This window comes from Rhynchophorus ferrugineus, unplaced genomic scaffold (assembly GCF_030347505.1).
Source record: "Rhynchophorus ferrugineus isolate W39M unplaced genomic scaffold, kcgeb_rfMv2 rfM8, whole genome shotgun sequence".
Classification (NCBI taxonomy): Eukaryota; Metazoa; Arthropoda; class Insecta; order Coleoptera; family Curculionidae; genus Rhynchophorus; species Rhynchophorus ferrugineus.
Window position 1 is genome coordinate 8,399,183 of NW_027472587.1, and position 11,852 is coordinate 8,411,034.

At 31.6% G+C, this 11,852-nt stretch overlaps 1 long non-coding RNA gene across 1 annotated transcript in view; it reads right to left on the bottom strand.

Moving 5' to 3' along the window:
• The window catches only part of LOC143201784 (uncharacterized), a 102,868-nt gene extending 91,763 nt beyond the window's left edge, over window positions 1-11,105 (bottom strand). The window contains exon 1 of the long non-coding RNA XR_013006998.1: window positions 10,970-11,105. This is a non-coding gene — a long non-coding RNA (uncharacterized LOC143201784). The remainder of the gene's footprint in view (window positions 1-10,969) is intronic.
• Window positions 11,106-11,852: the final 747 nt, after the last annotated feature.

Consider the following 11,852-nt stretch of genomic DNA (forward strand, 5'->3'; position numbering starts at 1 on the left):
ATGGATCAGAATCTGATTTGTCGACAAAGTGTAATCCAATTTCCAATAATTCCTTATATTTAGATATCAGGATACAATAAAGGTGAAATCGTATAATTTTTGGTATCGTAATTAATTAACAATTACTAAAATTTAAATTTTAATATATCAATTTTTGATTATCTAAATTCAAATCTTTTTTTACTACCTTTATGGAATTTGATTTTAGATTCATTTTGAGTTTTGTTACTTGAAATATGAATTATGTTTGATGGATTTAAAATAGAATATAACGGGTCAATTGAAAAGTCCCCGGCCTCACACAGAATTATTATGGCACTATTATAATTACATCTATACGTTTTTTAGTTAGCCCTAACCCTCAAATGTGGGTATACATTTGACAGCTCTGACCATTAGTTTGTTAATTATAGCATATTGAGTGAAGCAACTTTTTATTGCGAAAAAAATTTATAATAAGGAATTTCGCGTGTTGATAAAATGTTGCTTTTTGAAGGGAAATAATACAGTTGAAGCAAAAACTTGACTTGATGCCGAGTTTCCGGACACTGCCACAGGGAAATCAACAACCAAGGATTGGTATGCTAAATTTAGACGTGGTGAAAGGAGGTTGTTACCGACGAAAACATTTAAAAACCCAAAAATAATTTTGAATGACAGTAAATTTCTTCGTCTCTATCATTGGCTAGAACTTCATGCCACACTTGGCTGGATGCTAATAAAAAGAATGTAAAGAAAACAAAAGTTGATGGACAAGGAAAAAGTTAATAATGTATTGCAGATAGATTGTCCTTCATGATAGAAAAAAAAGATCCCAACAAGTGTTTGGCAAAGACTGTAATAAAATAATGCCTCGCAAATATAAATTAACTTTTAGAGATGTCATATGTTATAAAATAATGAACTATTTCGAATTGTCACTTGGTTAACATAAATTAAATGCTTGATTGTGTTTTATGTAACTTACTTTTTGAGAAACAGGCTTAAAAAAAGATAGAAAGCAGCTATGGCCACATAGTTTAATTTCTTCCTCGCTGTCCATAAAATCGAATTGTTATGTGATGTGGCAAAGAATTACTACACTAGATATGCAGGCCAAGAAAGACAGTGTGTTAATGAAACTTTCAGGATCTGTGACTATGATTCAATTCTGACAATTTACCAGACAGAATGATGAGAGTGGAAACAACTAAAGGTGAGTATATAATTAATATATGATAACTTTATTTATATACATAGATATGCATGAGCAGAATATACATGATCATTTGGCTGTACAAGAATAATGTACCCAGGTAGTAAGAGAAGAATCTAAGATAAAAATACAATGATATCTTGACAGTGATATCGAATGATTTGACAAAAAAAACACAGTATCGAAGGAAACAAGAACTGAACATAAAAAGATATACAAATATGTTCTCCAATTAAAATAGAATATATTATTTGGATGTAAAATTATTAATTAGTGTGGTATATATATATATATATATATATATATATATATATATATATATATATATATATATATATATGTATGTAATCAGAATAAAATCAGATAAAGTTTGTCACAGTTTTGTCTCTAAAAATTTTGATTTATTTATCTTAATATACAACAAAGGTATCGAAATCTTAATTCCTACTTTAGTTGGTTATTCCTTATTTTATAGTCATCTCTTCCCCATCCTTCTTCATTCGTTGTTTTGTATTCTAGTTCTGGTGGAGCTCTATTATGACAGATGAAATAAAAGTAATTGGGACAAGTAGATGACTTCATGCATGATTTACAGGTCTGCACACAATATAATATTGATCAACTGCTGTACTGCTGCAGAGATATTGGATATAAAACTGAGATTTAATTTTTAAATGAAATTATCAAATTATATTTAGTCATCTACAATTACTTCAAAATAACTTCTTTAAAACAACGATATTAAGTTAATTTTTTTAATGCTCATAGGATATAAGGATTTCGCAAAATATCTATAGTGCGTTGAACATAAATATATTTCTGGAGTTATATAGTTTGGAGGGGTTTCGTCTAGGTGGAAAAAATAAAATTCGATTACAAATTAAAAATAAACTAGAAAGCTTTATATTAGATATCAGTTAAATTAAGCCGATTGCTAGAAAAGTTAATGTTTCTTGATTTGTCTTATGGAACCATGACCAACACCTTTATAATATACGGTTTTAAAACTAGATGATTTTGTTAAAATAGATGCCTGTTTCAATCGGATAATAAATTGAGCAATGGTTTATATTGATTGATATATATGATAATATAGTCATTACGTTATTTATATACAACGATAGCATATCTAACACAACAGATTCTACCTTTAATTCCGGAAGTTATTAATGGAATTCAAGTCGAACAACAAACGATATAAAAAAGTCGTGATTGTGGTTTGTAGTTCCTAAATGAAAGCGAATAGAATTGTTAATATTACGTGCGTTTTCTTGCAAACAACATGAATCAGTATGTTAACAATCAGAAACAAAAATACAGCCAATTCTAGCCGAAGCAGAACCGAACTACTACACAGCGTCCTGCTAATAAATCGCCAGCTACCAATTAACAAACAAGTAAAAAACAATGTATATAATAATAATTTAAACGTATCCAATACTATCACCGCATAAACATTAGATTTAATGACTAATTTCAAGTCTCGACATTATTCAAGGTTAAATAAAACAACTGTTAATGCCCAACCAGGTCATAATGTGGCCTAACCCTAATGATTATTGTCGTGTGCATTTTGCAACGCTACTATCCACGTATAACTTATATGTTAATTCAGTTTCCTATGATTTTTGCTTTTCTAATTTTTTAATAATTCCATGTTATGTAAAAGAATTGCATTTACATTTGCCGTTAAATTACTTGGATTCATCAGGTACTTCTCAAACAATTGAAGCAAGTCCCAGAAAGTTAGAGTGAGTTATGATGTTAGAGTTAGGGATGTTAGAGAAAGAGTTAATCGACTGCAACTACATATGATAGATCATGAAGGAATCCAGTGAAGGGTTGAATAAAATGAGCTGTTGAAGCTGCACTATGAGTAAATAAGTTCTGTATTTTTTCTGTTGAAACAATTATATGTTGTATTTTCATTAGCTTCTCATAAATTCTAGAAAACTTAGGAATTCCTGATGCTGACGGTGCTTTAGGGCCATCTAGGCGTTAATGGTATAATGATATTTCAGATGATAACCATAACCCTTTAATATAAAGCTCAGATGATAAATAATCTTGATGACAATTATAAATACATATACCCTTGGAACCACTTGACTATCAAACGATAAACTTAACTATTTTAACAATTATTTGAAAGTATATAAGTTATGAAGTATGTATGGGCTTGAACCAATAAAACTTTTAATTCGCTTTAACATACTATTTATATTATTGAAAGAAGATGCGTCTTGTTGATTAGTTGTGAGTATCGCCTGTACCTTATCCGCCAGTTTGCTTTTATGGATCTTGTGAATAGCACTATTTCTACCCAAATTTGCATGGTTATACTGCATGTTTGCACTCTGTACGGAATGGTTTCCTATGTTTTGATAACCAAAACTAATTCCAATAGTCTATGGATGAGAAACTGAGCTACTACAATCTCCCTTTGGTGACCGTTTACGGCGAACTACAGGCTTTTATCCAAATTTTAGTTGACTATGTTAGTTCACAGCAACTTCAGTCCGTATTTTGTAGCCTTACTCTCTGAAGTGTGACGCTTGTGTCGGGAATCTAAGGTCTAGGGTTTTTTTCAAATTTTAATATTGGAGTAGCTTATGGTTGATAGTCTTTGATTATTTTCAGTCTACGTTTTGTGGTCCCTTCAGCTGCGATACCTTTGCCGCAACAGTTCATTAGCAACTTCATTCCCACAATGCGCAAGGATTGGTATCATGTAGTCATAGTAAAACGATGAGACCGACTACGTCCCTCTCCCTTTTCTAACTCCAAAATACTATTAGACTATATATGATATGCATTTGATACATTTAGATTTGTATATAATTTACATTTTGTTTTTAAATTTGCTGTCTCTATATAACTTTTGATAGAAAAAATAACCTAGTATAGTACTGATATTGTGTCATTCTATATCCAGAATAGTTAATAATTTAATTTTATTTGCATTTTTTAATTAGCAACACCATTGTGTTATTATTTATTTGTATATTTCATTAAATTTTCATATCATATAGAACAAAATAACAATAAGTTAAAGAGTTACAACAGAATTATCAAATAATAAAAAAAACCAAATATGTTATCGAAATACACATGCGGGTAAAACATTCATAATCCTGCCAGTTTTGTGCTCTTTTACTTAACTATTACCTTTTACACATTAACTATCGCATCTTTCGAACAGCTCGGTAGACAATCCAAATTAAAATTTTAACCACTATCACTTATGTCTTAATAAGAAGTAGGTTGACTTTCTGTAAAAAAATATATACATGTAACGAGCATATAACTGTAATCACTCAATTTTGTTGGCCCGATCCGCGCCTCCCCTTACAATATTCTGTTCGTTGCCAAGCGCTGAAAGTCTGGAACTAAGCAATGTGCATGCGCGCTACGACTTTGAGCCAATTTTGAAACCTGTTCAGCATGAATGTTCGCCAAATTCAGTTCTGCACATGCGTACTTTCAATTCTTGCTATAAATTCGCTCAGAATACCCAGGTGTGTACCAACCATTACATTCACTACGTATTCATAAAAGTCAGAGACATATTTTAAAATATTGTGGAATTAATTTGTATTCCAGTAGGTAAAACTGCCCGTCGTAGTACTCTCCAATTGCAGAAACATTTTTGTTTTCTTTCTATATAACTGTAAGGTCATCCATCACGCTACGTACATAAATCATCCTCACAGTAAAAGAATCCGCCGCCTATGATCAGAAATGATTAGTAATCTGTCGTATATCGCCGATTATACTTAACCTTCAAGGTTTACCGCGAATATAATTCGCGAGAATTCAATAACAGCTGATTGCCAACATTTCCCAGCCTGCTTGGCTACACTTTGATCGAGCTCAGTGTCGGTACGTTACCGGTAACTCGTCGCAATTCCGTTTGTATATTATATCAGCGTCCTACCAACATTTATATTTCATTTAATTTATTATCGGTTACATTTTCTATTTAGTTGGGATCTGATATTGCGTCAGTACGTTCATATAAACTGTAATAAAATATTGTTTTGGTTCAGGTTTCTTACGCGCATTTATGATGCTGGAATTTGGCTATTACATAAAATTATTTTTGTTTTTTCACATTTTTTTTAATATTGTATTTTTTCTAGAGAAAAAAACTGAACGGCGGAAAACTGTCGTGGGATATGATTTGATTTATGGATCATATTAAATGTATGACAGATGTTATATTTAGAGATTGTTAGATTCAACGCAAGGCATTGGACATTGGAACAAGGCATTGGAAGATATAATTGCCCAGCAAAAATATTTTTTCAAATAATAGTATCACTACTTACACAGTAGAAGAGGTTCTAAGTCTATCACCCTATTTGTGAAATAAGCCTTATAGTTTATACTTTTAAATTAGAATGAGTAATAACCTTATTGTGCATGATATAGTAATTATATTAGAACAAAATGGACGTCTAAAATCAGAAAATAAAAATAATAGTGCTAGAATTTTCTAATAAACATTTACTTACTTAGTTAATTAAGTTAAGTTATTTTGTACATAGGTCATCTAAATTTGTAACGTCAAAACGTTAGTCAATTAAACTTGTAGTTTAGTTTGGCTTTGTGATACAACAAAATTCCAATATAATTAAAATAATTAAACAAGAATACTGTTATTAAATCAAATATAATTAATTTTAACATTATATTAAATCTAACGCATATATTAACGAAGGACTTAAAACTACAACTAAATACAGACTTATAATAGTATCTTAGGGTTGTGTTTGATTATATTTACATTAAACTCTTTTCCGTACCACCTACGAGTTAAGAGTTCTAGGCGCGTTTGTAGTTGTATGCACTGGAGGCCTAATCCACCTAATTAACAATTGTATATCCAATTGTAGGTCCATTTTTTAGTTTACCGAATACTGTTGGGATTCTCCAGAAATAGCCACTACTAATATTAGCAAATTAATTTTGACACTTGAATACATTAAAGCACTCATCGCCATAAACGCCACGCAATATTCGATGAGCTTCCATTGATTTTTCCTATTTCCGAAGTTCAGAAACAAAATGTTAGGAAAATTATCTTCTGGAATCTCCATTTTCACAAGATATTTTTAAAATAACTTTTCTCCAGTTTGGGTCTATTAATAAGCATTCAACAATTGACCAGGTCAATAGAATAGCAGATGTTATCGAAAAGGCCTACGAAAGTATGTTCAGCTATATTCTTAGATGCAGCACAAGCCTTCTGTAAGGTTTTGCATGAAGGTCTTGCTCATAAACTACTGAAAATGTTACCAAAACTAGAGAACTAGAGAATGCTTGCCAGAATGCTTAGAGTTAAACAAGAAGAAACTTACTCCACAATAGAAGAAGCTAAAACAGCTGTACCACAGGGAAGTGTACTGGGGCTAATGCTCTATCTACTCTACACTTGTGATATACCACAAATAGAGAATGTTACGATAGCTACATTTGCTGATGATACTGCGATTATACCGGTCTGAGACAATACTGAAGAAGCCACACGAAAATTACAACAGGTAAGTGACAATATAAATAATTGGACACACTTGCATTGGAAAATAAAAATTAACGAAAGTAAATCTGTGCATGTGCAGTTCACCTACAATCGTACCGTACAAGCACCAATAGCATTAAATAATACTATCATTCCTTATAGCAACAACGCTAAATATCTCGGAATGAATCTTGATGTAAAACTTCGCTAGAAGGAACATATAAAGAAAAATGGAAAGGACTGGAATTGAAATATAGGAAAATGTATTGGCTAATTGGAAGAAAATCACAGTTATTACACAGTTACATAATAAACCTAAATAAACCAAATAACATAATTAACCTGTATAGACATATGGAGTTCAGTTATGGGGATGTTCTGCAAAGAGTAACATAAACAAAATACACATTTTTCAGAACAAAATCCTGAGAATTGTTGCGGGCGCACCCAAATGCTACAGGACGGACTACCTATATCGAGATTTTCAGATACCCACAGTCAGTCAAAAAATCAAGATAATTGCAAGGGGGCATGAGGAAATACTCCATTCTCATGAGAATATTGAGGTATTGCACCTTTTGGATACCACCAGAGCAGGACACAGACTTAAAAGAATCAAACCATCTGTGCAGTATTATGTATGTGTGTCATCTTGTGCAGTATTGTGTAGTGAGGTGCAGTTAATAAAAAAGTGCAGCAGTGACACGTATAAACATTATTTCGCCAGAGATTGAGATAGGGCCGATATTACCAACATTCGAACGCGTAACCAACCTAACATAATATTATCGTTTGCTTAATAAAGGTAGTGATTTAATTTTTAGTTTTTTTTGCCTTTACGTAATATACTCAGTCAGATATATAACATGGCTAACACTTATTTAATACAGCAGTAGCAATTGAAACATTTCGATGCATATCTAACAAAAGCCCCAGAAGTAGTCGACGGTTCTTGCAATATGCTATATAATACAACACGACCAATCAATAGATACAAAAAAAACTGATATTGTGTTCAAATATAGTTTCAGAATAGACATGATCTCATTATGGCCATTGAACATATCCATCCATCATAAAATAAATATCACGTTTCGTATTACATACATAATTATTTTTAATAGCCGTATCTATCTATTTATATTGAGGTCTATATGAACAGTTCGCGCACATACATACAACATCCGACAAAGCAGCATTGTCCTATTATCGACTTTTTCGCTTTCAGATAAAAATCATTACGATATAGCACGTTTCACTTAAAACACTTAATCTGTTGCGATTGTGACAGACCAAATACACGTAATAGAACCATTAGTTGTATTATATCGGAAAGTGAGGCCGTTCTGAAGCGGTCGTAAATTGCATAAAACAAATATTGTGTAAAGATTATTTGTTCGAACGACAATGGTGATAGGGGTCGAACTGATTAATGATTTTGAATTGTCATTTCCAGAATTGAAAGATCATGTTATATAATTTATAATTTACTAATTTTGCTGAAAGCTTTTTACACCATATATGTAAGAAATACTTGTATTTCTTGATAAATAAAATACAAATATTCATCAAAACATTATAGTACTCAATATCTTGACATTATACAAGGTACTACAATGGTGATTACAATAACTTTCGTTTACAAACAACATCAACAAATTACTCTTCAAAAGACTTTAAGAAACTATATGATTTTCACAGAGTAATATCTAGAGTGTTAACTTAATTGAAATAATTTTTTGCGTGGTCTCAGCAGGAAGGCGCTGAGAACGTCATTTCGCTGAATTTCATTGGTTAATTTAAAATACTATTACTGGCACCTGTAATGAAAATATTTTATTAAGAGAGCAGTTCATTGGTCGACGATTTCATACGCATCATGTGACCAACCTCTGACGTCACATCCTACTGACCAATTAAATTTCAAATAAAACCAAAATGTAATTTTTCAAAACCATTTATTAATATAAAATTCTAAATAAATACAAATATACAATATCAAAAAGCTAAAATATAAGTATATAATGAATATATAATGAATATAAATAAAAATAATGAAATATAAATATGCAATGAAAAAATAATTATATGTGCATATAAAATTGGCTGCAATCTAATTGAAAACATAGCATAACTCGTGGAAAATATAATCAAAATTGTCTATAGCTCTTTTCCCTTTTTCATATTTCTTTAGCGCCATCAATTCGAATAAGATGTATAAGCTTCTATCTTTTTGTTCCCTCATACTGAAAGCAGAGCAGCACAGCTTACTTAAATTGCTTTACTTACTTGTTCAACACAAAAATGTATTGAGAAAATAATTATATTTTTGCAATGTTATTGTGAAATTTATGAAACGGATAATTAAAACAGTTCAATCGTATGATATACGTCGGAATGAAGAAAATATACCAGAAAGTAATACTTAGTAACAAAAAATTAAAATGTATGATGTATATCAAATTATTGTTGGGCTCTTATTACAGTAAAATCGAGGAGTTAAAAAGACAGCTTAAGCATCTATTATTAACAATATCATAAAACAGGCATGATAATCACTGGTCTATAACATCAGGCTCATTCTGTTGGCCTTCAAATTGTATTATATTATTTTGTATAAATGTATTTTATTAACATCCTTGTTGAAAAGGTATCTCGGTTAAGCAGTCTTGAGCCAACATATTAATTATAAGTCTTCTTGACCAATATACATTTGTTTCAAATAAATAGGCCCCTTCAAAATAATTAGGTTTTTAATTGCTGGCACTTTACAAACAACTTTTTAAATGGATACAAAATCTTTTCATGTAGTATAATCACATTTACCTTCTAGTAGTAATTACTATTTTCAGTCTTTAGAATTTTTGTCTATCAGCTGTTTTGCTACTATCGACTGTTTTGAATGTTTTCGGTCGATAGTTCCCAACAATAAAACTAATATAGTTTCTAATAGTCTCTCAAAGAGTATGTAATTGACATAATTGATAGCCGAATGTTATTATAAATACCCTTGTAATATCTTGTATATTATCAAAGTAGTGACCAATATAATGTGTTGTTGAACATTTGTATTTTATCTATCAAGAAATAAAAGTATTTCTTACATTTGCCAAAAATGTATACCCAAGCCAAATAAATATATCGCCGGCTTGATGGCGCAGTGCTAAAGGCGATGGGACGGTCCTCCTGTTGCGATAGCCGCTGGTTCGAATCCTGCCGGGGCATGGTCGTAAATTTATGCATGTGATTGTTTAAAATTTGAGAATGTTCTAGGCAAGAGTGTAAAATCCGACAAGGAAAATGATCCCAGTCACGACAGTCACTAGACTGGGTAAGATCCGGATGTCTTCTGGGATGATTTCTAAAGTTGGTCACTGGCCATTTGGTAGGCCTAATTGAGCACCGTGATTCGGCGCCCACGTTAAACTTTAGGTCCAGTCCAGATAAACCCATACCTGGTAAAAGGAGACTTCAAAATATGCATATAAAAAATTAAAAATAAATATATTTAAATCAACCTGACGATATTGATCAAATTAATAGATCCGTAATAATAACGTAGATGTTTCCCACAAAAGAAAAAAAAATAAAAAATAAAGCAGCAAAACAAAGTCGGTGCCCCAAATAATCAAACCGTAAAATGATGGCGCCGACACATCAAAATTCATTAACTCAAACATCACTCGTTTCCCTCCGAAAAGCCATAAAATCGTCGGCAACCTCTTTGCCGATTTTCGATTTACATTTTTGATGAGATAAAACGGCGAAGTACAAGTCAGCAGGTCGTAAATAATATCGAAATAATAAACAGGCAATTAAAAATCAATCACAGCAGTATTACGGCTATTTGCATAATGTTAATGTGTTGTTATGCGCCATAGTCATAAATTATAAAATAATGTTTAATTGTGAATAATTGGTGGTTGCCCACATTTGATATCTCCACGGCTATCTTGCGGAAAACGGTTCGGTATGTTCTGAACCAAGCAACATAAAATGTGTGTTAAGAAATTTATTATTTAAATTAGTATTCTAGTTCAACTTGAACTTGTTTATATTGTATTTTTTTAATAATCTTTTAGAATATCAACAATTTGCCCGTGGGCAAAAAGTATTATTATATGATTTTCGTTATATAATATAACCATCCTGACATATATAAGATCACTTCAGTAAGTGATCTACTGTACAACTTATAATCTAAATCTTATTATAGATGTTATTCTAACATATTTTAAAGTATATCTTACCTTTTTTAAACTTATTCTAGAGATTATTAAATATCACTTTGTTTATATTAATTAGTTCGTATTTAGTTTGCACACATTTAACTGTTTGGCTAGTGCATTGGGATGCACAAATAGTCTTTCAGAGTACTACTCACTAACACTTCGAATCACACTCGCTATGGGTTCTAAGGGGATATTGCGCTGAATAAGCTTGTTGGGCATCGACGGTGACTCACCACACTTTATTCTGGAACATCTGGGCGATATTTATTACTAGATTTGCTAATAATATCCCACAGTTCAATACCATAGGTCCAAATGCGCCTAAGTATTGATTTATAAATAAAAACCTTGTTATCTAATAATAATTTAGATTTACGCCCTATCACCCAATACATTTGGTTTAGTTTAAGCTCAAGCTGTTTGCGTTTTGTCGCTATATGTGTTTTCCATGTCAAATGTCGATCAAAATGCAGATATTTAACGTTCTCTGTTTGAGGAAGTTCATGATTATTCAATTTAACTGACTGACATATTCTTCTACAGAGGGTGAATGTCACATGGGTAGATTTTGTTTCATTTGCTTTGATACGCCACGTTTTTAACCGCAATTCCACTTTGTTAAGATGACGTTGGAGGTTGTTTCTGGCTGATATTGGATCCTCATGTGATGATGAAACCGCTGTATCATCAGCATATGTTGCCACTGTAGTGTTTGTTGAGACTGGTAGGTCAGCTGTATACAAAAGATATAATAATGGGCCAAGAATACTGTAGTAAATAGTAGTAATAGTAGTAATAGTAACTCAGATGTTTTTTTTACAACAGAGCTTTCTGAAAGGTACCTCTGCACTCCGAAATCTTTGGTATTGTTCGCCATTAATCCATACTTTTTGTTATATTT